Raw genomic sequence first — 8,241 nt, forward strand, 5'->3', positions numbered from 1 at the left:
CAAGTCTTACAAATATTAGAAAAATAAAAAAAAAAAATTAGGGGCTTAAGGCATCAGTGACCACTACTTTTGGCCACTTAATTTTCAGACAGATGAACACCGAGTACAGCTCACGACCAGAAATGTGCCACAGGCTTAAGAACATGAGCATGGGAAGGAACACTTCTGACCTGCCATAGCCTTCAAAGCAGAACCTTGCCAAAATCACACTCCAACAGAGACCCATCAGGACATCACAATCATGTAATGCAAAGATTTACAGTGAGGCATTTAAAAAGCACAACAGGGATCCCATCCCAGACTCACAACAACCCCCACAGGGAACCAGGCACTTTGTACCAGCGAGGAAAACCTGCAAAATTATGCTGTTGATACACTTTGCTGGATTGAAAGAGAATTACAAATGTTATCTGCTCCACTGGAATATCAAAAAGGAAACCCAACCACAGCTCCAATGAGAAACAACAGATAAATACCTTGGCAGTCATCCAGTGAGGGTGCAGCTTGGGTTCATCCACAGAGAGGCAGTGGTAGAAAACTTCAGGCATGCATCCGATTTTCAATTAGTCATAAACCAGTAAAGCAGTATCTGTGGGGAAAAAGTATCAAAAAGTTTTCTTCTGCAAACAGAGTTCACCATGACTGGCCCCACAGAGTCCACTGCCTCTGCCAAGCCCACACAGCAGCTTTCACAAGGATGAATAAAGCAATTAGTAACACAGGTTGACAACGTGAAGGTAACAGGTCAGAAAAAATGCTCCAGAGCACATTGTAGGGACTGGTTTGCTTCACCCAGCCATCACATCCAACTGTGGGAGCGCTCACACAAGACCATGAGCTAAGCAGTCACTCACTTTCCTTCCTTTAATACACCTATAGAACTTCAAACAATAACAGCTTACCTGCTACCTCTTGGTAAGACCTTTCTGAGCCCACTACAGCAGCTGACTACCTTGACTCCCTTCTTTATAAGCCCCACACGAGCTCAGTGCTGCTCACGTGGCCCCTCCCTTCCAGGGTTTGGCCCCCACCTCAGCTGGGACACACAGCACAGGTGGTGCTCGATCAATGCATGGCTCCAGAGGGGAATTTTCACCTCCTTGATCACAAGGTGAAGCAGCCTGGGCTGATGATCAAACCTGAAGTGCTCCTTCTAAAGTGAAAGAAATCTTTGCACATTGCTACTCTAGTGAAGGGGCTGGCAGTAATGGCATAGGATAACAAGGAAGAGAAGGAAAGCTACAGGCAGCTACAAATGATGGTGAACCCAGTAAGAACCTAAAAATCTGAGGGATAGGTTTGTCCTGAATAGGAACAAGAAGGGAGTAAATAGCCTGTCCAGCATCCTTGATGTCTGTGTACTAATGCAAGAATTAATAAACAACCAAAATTCTGTTTACGTGAGGAAAATGGAGGGTAGTGATTCAAACAGGAAAGGTGCAGTGCTCAGATGTGTGGTTTAGCCCTGTTAACAGAAAGGCTGAAGAAATGTCAGGATCATTAGTGATTGGTTTGGAGCAGGAAGATGAACCAGATGGCCCCTCCACTGCCCTGTCTGTGAACAGTGCTGGTTTACATAGGGTCTGGATTTGTTAGCACTAAGCCAACTAAACGAACAAACAAAAAAAAACCAGTACAAAAAGCCTACAGCTTTGGGGCATTTCATGGGCTTTATGGCATTTGCACACAGAGAGGTTTGTTTCAACATTTCTTTCAGTTTGGGAATATTTACACTCTGGACTTGCAGATGTTCGGTGCCACCTTCAACACTGTCTAGCCTTGCTATTCATAGAATAGTCTCAAATCTTATTAAATTTGCTTTCCCTTTTATGAGTTTGAATTTCTCATTTTTATATCTGTCCATTCTAGTATAAAACCACTATTAAAGATTTCTGATATGTTAGATAAAGCAGGCGTTATTTTTATCATGACCCCTCCTTTCCCAAACAAGCGTGGCTAATCTTTTCAAAGCAAGCATGCCTAATCTTTCCAGGCTCTCTTCAAGGCAGTGCATTATCATGACCCAATTATTCCCCCAAAAAAGATAGCTGGAAAATTTCTATCAGGGTGATTTGCTCACAGAAAATGCCATTATAGCAAATATGGAAAAAGCCTTCGTATCACTTAGAATGGTTCTGTGCTGAGAAAATTCACATCAAATATTTCCTTCTCTATCAGCTTCTTGAGATCTTGTTTGTTGTCCCATTCTGTTCCTAATTGGATAAGCACAGAGCTGCATTAACCTGAGGTGTGTGTGGGTTCACTGTTGTACAGTGCCTGGGAATTGTACATTTCAGCAGGGCAGACACTACTGGTTTAGTTTTCATTTTCTGACTTTTGCTTTGAATTCCCCAGATAAACAAAAGTAAATTTCATTTAATGTCTTGAAGTTGACTGAAGAGAAAAAACCTGAGCAATCTATGCCATTCACCTCTGCACTTCCCCACCAGGCTGAATGCTCTAAGCAGAGGAGGGAATCCAATCCCACGGGTCTGTCCATGGAAAACAGAGTGTTACCCACTGACAAGCTCTCTGCTTGGACAGGAATAAGAAGTTGGGCCCAATAATCCTTGTGGGTCCCTTTCAACTCAGAATATTCTGTGATTCTCTTGAAAGGTCTCAGCAGCGTTTTGACCAAATTGGTCAAATTGAAAGATTTTCAAATTGCAGTGAGAAAATTTGGGATTATTTCTCAGTTTCTCAATATTCTGACTTTAAACTAGGTATATTGCAAAAAAACCCAATAAAAGCCTCAAGCAAATAGACACTCTTCTGAAGTCACTTCACCCCTATAAAATTGTTGTGACATTAATGAAAATGCCTTCTGGAGAGACTAGAAAGTTTGACATAAAGCTTTCCAACCTCGAAACAACATCAGGGTGTGTTAAAGATAAATTTTCCCATTTTCAAGGCAGTGGCACAGCCTTCTGTGGGAGACCCAGCTCCACAACTCACCCCCAGGCACTGCAATGGTCTCTCTCCATCCATGAAAAAGGAATGTATCTTTTATCCTGAGCACTGAATGACCATTCACTTTGCTGAAATGTTATTTCTTTTTATAACTGTGCAACAGCTTAAAAGAGGGATGAAAGAGGAGAAGGAGCCCAGTGCTGTCACTTCGGAAAGCTTTTATTGTGATCAACCTTACAGCGCTTTTTGTTGTACAATACAAAGAACGTTTAATCTCTCCTGGCTGGCACATTCCCTCCAGGGTTTTACTCCTGACAATGGGAGCTTTCACTTTGACCATGGATAAAATAGTGTCAAACCCCACTGCAGGGCACTGCTTTAACTCTGGATACATTTGGGAAATTCTAAAGAATCAATGACTTCATGAGATGAGGGGAAAAAACAGGATTACTGTTGGAGAGGGGAGGGCTCATATATTTCATACATTTTGCTTCCCATGAATACCACCATCTCTAAAATGCCATTCACTTTGCTGTTGCAAATACTTGCATGGTTTGTTGTTTGAATGATTAAAAAAAAAAAATTAGATAAGATTTCCATAACACTTGGTCTTCATAAATCTCTGGATGTGCAGTCTCAGGGCACTCCAGGTAGGAAGGGAGGAGGCAACAGAGATTCTGGAGCAGAGCCACTGAGCCAGTGCTTAGAAGTCCTGAGCTATTTGCAGAACTGTCAGCTTTTCCTTTTTTTTTTCATGTTGGTTTAAAGGGAAGTGAAAGAGTTTGTACATAACAAGCTTTTGCCTGGGTATTTTCTAAAGCTTAGGCCAAATTCAACCTCTGAGTTTTGGCAAAGGTTACTAGAGAGTTATAAAGCAAGAAGTTCCTCTGTACTTCCATATTTGTGTCAGGCCTACAGACTGACAGATGGAAACTCCCCAAAAGGATTTGGGTCCGTACACAGAGAGCCAAACAAGTGATTTCCATCTGGATGACTTCATTTCAGTTGGGAGAAGCAAACAGCAAACAAGAAGTGTAGGTCTAGAGAAGTCCCATGAAATAGCATAAACTCATACATCTTGTTACATAAATTTCTCTGTGGTTTCCACACTAAAGGATATCTCACATAAACATCAAGATAGAATCTCCATATCCTATGGAAGCCAAAGTTAAACTTGAATTTTCAGGCTCTGCCAGAGTGGCATATAAAATAGTATCAGAGACAGAAAAGTAAATGTGTTGGGTTGTGTTACCAGCATTTGTGCAGCTCCTGGTGAGGTTAGTGGAGAGGGTCCCAACAGGTCCTGTGGAAAGACTGTCACCTTCAGAACACTGTCCTGCAGGTCAGAGAGAAATACTGCCACTTTTCTGCCTTGTGTGGGACAGTCCTGCACTGTGAACAGCAAATAAACAGGGTGACAGTGGCATTAGACAACCCAGTGGCTGAAAGGTTTTGGCATAAACTGGTCAGGAAACATTTCTGCTTGTGTCACACACAGGGTGTCAAAACCAAGCATGTAATGGTCTAGCAGCATGCAAATGAAAAAAAATAGGTTATAAAATAGGTCCAAAAAAAAATCCCTTATACTGACTAGTTTCTCATTCAGTATTTTGATCAATCCTGATTGTGATCCTGAAGAAATAAAGAAGAAAGAATAAGTAGACATAAGAGAAACCATGTTGGATAAGCTCTCATTGCTCTGATAGGTACTAGATAGTAAATAATCCATCTTGGAGAAACTTTGAGAGTCTGGAGTTTTCCCATCTGCTAGAGATGTTTCTTAGTCTTGAGTTAGATATAAGTGCAGAAGGCAGGTCACACTTATGCTGCTGCTCTGTAACCTTCCAGATGATAGGTAATTACTCATAAATGTGTCCTACAGATGCTCCAGGGATCCATCTGCACATGTCTGCCTGAGAGTTGCTGGTTCTGGATGAGTTCAGAAGGGACCAGAGCTATGTGAAGAGAGACAGAGTTAGGGGATGCTTAGTAATTCAGTTTTGCAGTCTCTGAATGGAAAATAATAAAGCAATGATAAGGTGGCTCATATTATGATGACAGCACTTTTGGAAACCAAATACTTGTACAGCCATGGAAAAGCAGGGAGCTGGCCAAGTGGGGGCAGGCAGCCCACCTCCAGCTCCAAGACAGCATCACTTATGGCCACTGTGGGGCTGAGACCCACTTGGCCACCCTATAAAAAATTCCACCACCCCTTAACAAGACATCCCTGGGCCTCGTTATCTTTTTTTCTGTGGAAGGGGCATTTTTTTAAACATCCATCCCCAGTCTGCTTTGTTACAACCAAAGCCCACCGTTGTTTGCCCATCCCCTGTGGCAGTGGTGACCACCCTGGTTACTGCTAGAATTCAGCTCTTCCCTGTGCTGGGGTGGGCACAGGCTGCACCCCCTCAGCAGATGGGCTGGGCTGGCACAGCCTGCAGGGAGTGGGGAGTGAGATGCATAAGGTGTGTGGAGGTGGGAGCACAGAGCATTCCATCATCTGGTTTGACTGACTGGAGACAACCGGGGAAATAAATGATGCCCAAAATCATCCAGCATAAGTTAGGCCACTATACTGCCTTCTCTGAAATTAGTAGTGAGGCTTGCAATTAATTCAACACAAAGAGGCTTCTGCACTGACCATCATTTCTCTGCTGCTGGAGTGAACTGCTCGGCAATTTTCTGGGGAAGGACAACTCCGTAGCTGAGACAAAGCACGAGGGTGGGTAGGCAGTTGTGATAAAACCACAGGGAACCAGCACAGGGAAAATGAGAACCGTCTCATGCAGGACTCAAAAACTGAATAAACAGGTTATTTTTACAAGCTGGAAATGAATATATAACGCCAGGAATGAGGAAAAATGCAGCAAGTAACACCATTTGCAGCTCAGCATATTCCATTGCTATTAAAAATAAAAAAATAAAATAAAAAGAAAGGCAATGAAAGCAGATGGGAATAGCACAACCAAAGCACCTCAGAATTTTATTAAACCACAGGAGAAGCGTTTTGAGAAGTAGAGACAGGACTGTGGTATCTGTACTTACATATTCTGCCTTCTGCATTCCCCTTGGTAATGGAGATGTGACCCTGTAATCTGCTGCAGAAGTGCTGGTCATTTTATATTGCCATTAAGATGCAGAATGAGAGCTGCTCTTGCTCTTACTAGGACACTCAGACAATTTTTCTTTCTTAGCATTTTCAGCCAATCCACACTATTGGACTGGTGCGGTTTTTGTCCCTCAGCCTGGAAAAATTGGACTGATTCCTCTGAGAAGTAAGAGAGCAGGTATTTGTTATCATAAGGTGGATTTGTAAAAGTTCTGATTGGTTCAGCTCTTTTCCTTCATTTTTCAGCTCACACCAAGTCCTCAGATCTGTTGCAGCTTATCCCATTGCCTGGAATAGCACATTATTCGATATTATTAAGCATGTCCAAGATGACTCTTCATATTTTAAAAAAGCAGCAGAAAGTGATGATCATCTGAGAAAGCATTTCTTCACTTGAGTTTTATGAGTTGCAACAGAAAGTTCTGCAATGAACCACAGCTCTTTGTCACTTGGAATAGTTCTGATATTGTTGCTGTTGTACTTTTCCACTACAATGAAATCACTGATATTACCCTTGAAGCATCTAAACAGCTCAGGTCAGGGGAACAGACATCCTGCAGGAGTAAAGTACTATAACTACACCCATTTTAATGGTGTGTCAGTCTGATCCCACAGTCAGGTTTGTAGGAATAACTTTCCTGCAATGTGTAAGTAGGTACTGCTGGATAAAGGATGACCAGTGTAGTGGAGAGTGGCAGCAGGTGCTGTCATTAGGACTCTAAATTAGAAACTTGGAGAATCATTTGGGTTTTTCCATCCCCTTGTCAAGAAGCATTTCTTTGGTTTTTCAACATGTGGAAGAAGTTCAGATGAGCACACACCACTCTGAGAAGACTCAAGCCTTTCTGCAAAAATGAGATCTCAGTGAAAAACAACCTGTAAGGTCAGGCTTGCTGGGTGCACTCTGAGCCCTCAATGTTGAGCCTTTGGAATTTGCCTCTCCTGATAAGCAGAGGCAGCAGGCTGTCTGTCCCAGCCACACTCGGGTGTTGGCAATTGAAAATGACTATCCCAAAATAAGATGTCATTAAACCCCGCATGCACTTGCTCTTCAGATTCCTACCATCAGTTATGGCACTTGACTGTAATGGCTTCAGATTCTTTTACCTTCCTCTCAGTGGATTTCTCTGCTCCTTTACATTTAAATTCACCCTGTCTTCCTAAAAGCACAGTCAAACTGTAAGCAATAAATGAGCCAGGCAAAAACAAATATGCTGTTGTTTTCTTGGCTTTCTCTACAGTCCTGAGCAAAGGATGTTTCTACATCCCTTTGAGAAAGCCATCCCACAATGAATAACTATTTGAAAACAAATGGGTAGGATTGTACCAGCCACCTACTTCTCAGCCTTAGGAACAGTAGGAAAATCCCACCTATCCATAAATATTTGTTAGGATGATAGTTCTGAAAATAAAGTAGGCTGGAACATTCCCTATCAGGCCAGGCTGCAGTATTCAGCTTATATCAATTACTGTCTATTTGACATGCTTCATGCTCTCTTCATTAACAGGATGAAAGGTTTTATGGGATAATAGCCTAGTTCCAGTGAGCAAAATGTATTTATGAGACCAAAGGCCGAGTCTTTTGTCCTTGCAGAAGGAGCCTTGAGACTGCAGTGATTGGCACTGGTCTAGGAGGGATAAATCACAAGAGCAAAACTTCTGCCCCGCAGAACATTGATCCGTCCATGAATCACTGAGGACAAAGGATCCTCACTGCAGGAAAGCTGAGGGAGCAGAGATCATATTGGTGATGATGCTGCTACAGGAGGAAAGTAGAACAACCATTGGCTTCAGTCAAATATTGAAGACACTGTAATTACAGTTACTGCCATGCTAAATGGTCCCTAATGGTCTCCTCATCTGAATCAAGGTTTGATTGAAAGCTTGTGACCTGAAATTGTGGTCATTACATTATTGCCAAAACTTATTGGTTTTCTTCCTCTTCAGACAGTAGGCAGATGGTAATTGCTTCCTAAAACATTTCTCAGCTGAGCAGCAGTGACAAACATTCTTCTCACCTCAGAAAATCCCAAAGCACATTACAAACTACCTGGATGGAGAGGACAGATGTGTTTTCCTTGGATCTGGCAATAGCTCCTCTCATCAGGGAAGAGGTGTGCTTGGCTAATGGAAAATAATTGTACCTGGCTTTCCACCCCAGCTGTCCCCCACTGTTAATCTCATTACACCTGCACTCAAATTATCAATAGGGACCCTCT

The 8,241-nt window shown here is 42.5% G+C and overlaps 1 long non-coding RNA gene across 2 annotated transcripts; it reads right to left on the reverse strand.

The window, feature by feature from the left end:
- Positions 1-482: 482 nt before the first annotated feature.
- Positions 483-6,183, reverse strand: LOC113952685. Of its 2 annotated transcripts, none has more exons than XR_003529626.1 (3): positions 5,959-6,183; positions 4,163-4,302; positions 483-589 (listed from the first exon to the last, which is right to left on the reverse strand). It is a non-coding gene; the product is annotated as an uncharacterized LOC113952685 (long non-coding RNA). The 2 variants fall into 2 exon arrangements; XR_003529625.1 differs by lacking the exon at positions 483-589 and adding an exon at positions 1,096-1,150.
- Positions 6,184-8,241: the final 2,058 nt, after the last annotated feature.

This window comes from Corapipo altera, unplaced genomic scaffold (assembly GCF_003945725.1).
Source record: "Corapipo altera isolate COAL_440 unplaced genomic scaffold, ASM394572v1 98, whole genome shotgun sequence".
Classification (NCBI taxonomy): domain Eukaryota; kingdom Metazoa; phylum Chordata; class Aves; order Passeriformes; family Pipridae; genus Corapipo; species Corapipo altera.